Source organism: Gossypium hirsutum, chromosome D08, assembly GCF_007990345.1.
Source record: "Gossypium hirsutum isolate 1008001.06 chromosome D08, Gossypium_hirsutum_v2.1, whole genome shotgun sequence".
NCBI classification, from domain to species: Eukaryota; Viridiplantae; Streptophyta; class Magnoliopsida; order Malvales; family Malvaceae; genus Gossypium; species Gossypium hirsutum.
In genome coordinates, this window is record NC_053444.1 from 33,013,060 (window position 1) to 33,014,599 (window position 1,540).

Consider the following 1,540-nt stretch of genomic DNA (forward strand, 5'->3'; position numbering starts at 1 on the left):
ATGTGATCCGTGTAAGACCGTGGTAGGGCTATGGAATCAATGTGATGTGATATGTGTTCCCGTGTAAGACCATAGCTACGCTATGGCTTCAGTGTGTGATATGAGACGATGTGCAATACCATAGTTATACTATAGTAATGTGAAAACGAAGTACTTAATTTTGTAAGACTTTCTCTAATTATGTGATAAAACATGTTGAATAGTAAAACTGAGTTCAATTATGTGATCTCATCATTTAGAAATTGTGATTGACAGGAAGAAATAGTGAATTGAATATGAAAATGTGAATAGAAAGCATGAACTAAATGTTCATGAGATAAATAATGGCTCAATGTGATAGTATATGATGTTATCTAATAAAAGCCAAATTGAATTGTAGATGACTCGAATTATCCGAAAATGTTCTGTAATCTCTGGTAATGTCTCGAAACCCTATTCTGGCAATGGACACAGGTTAGGGGTGTTACAATACCGATGTTGAGTTTGATGGGGATTCATCAAACACATGATCTTCACCACAATAAACACATGATTCTTGAACTGTAGTTAGTCTCTTCATTGTTTTGATCATATTAGTTAAAAATGATACCTGAGCAGTCAATGAAGTGATTGCATCAAGTTCCATGATACCAACAGCTTTCTTACCCATCCAAACTCTTGTTGTAGGATATTAATAACCATTGCTGGCAATCTTTTCCAAAATCTCATATGCTTCATTATAAGATTTATCCAACAAAATACCATTGGTGGAGGCATCAACTACCATCCTTATATGTGCATTCAACCCATTATAAAACATCTCCATCTAAGTCAAATGCTGAAATCCATACATCGGACAAGTCTTTAAATCGTTCCCAAGCTTCATATAATGTGTCATCATCTAATTGCTGAAAATATGTGATGTCATTTCTAAGCTTGGCATTCATATTTTGGGGATTATATCGTACCAAAAATCTCTTGAAAAGATCATTCCATGATACCACTATTCCTAACGGCAAAGTATTCAGTTATGCTCTCACACGATCTCTTAAAGAATATGGAAACAGTTTAAGTCGCAAGGCGTCTTCAGGAACACCCTGTTGCCTGAACGAGTCATAAACTTCTAGGAGAAGTCTTAAATGCAGTCTTGGATCTTCAGTTCGTAATCCACTGAACTGTCTTACTATTTGTAACATCTGAAACATTACTAGTTTTAGCTCAAACTATTATGTCTATATTTGTGGTCTAACTATCCCTAGATTTAGGTCATCCAAAATTGGCACAACATGCTCTCGAATTGGTTTATCTCAGTCATCTATCACCATATGAACATGAGGATTAGTGTCTTGACCATTCAGATTATCATTGAGACCAAGATCATTCTCGTTCCTAGCCATTTTTCTCAATTTTTTTTGCCTTCTTCGTAAAGTTCTCTTAATCTCTAGGTCAAAAGGATACTCTTTGTTAGCAGGAATGCGCCTTCTCAAACACTGATGGTAAACTTGTAGAAATTAAATACAACTAAGTTAAACAAAACTAATGGAATTAAGTAAAATAACCA

The 1,540-nt window shown here is 34.9% G+C and overlaps 1 non-coding gene across 1 annotated transcript; it reads left to right on the plus strand.

The window, feature by feature from the left end:
* The first annotated feature begins 814 nt into the window (after positions 1–814).
* Positions 815–917, plus strand: LOC121220532 (small nucleolar RNA R71). The gene has a single exon (XR_005917743.1). It is a non-coding gene; the product is annotated as a small nucleolar RNA R71 (small nucleolar RNA).
* The last annotated feature ends 623 nt before the right edge of the window (positions 918–1,540 follow it).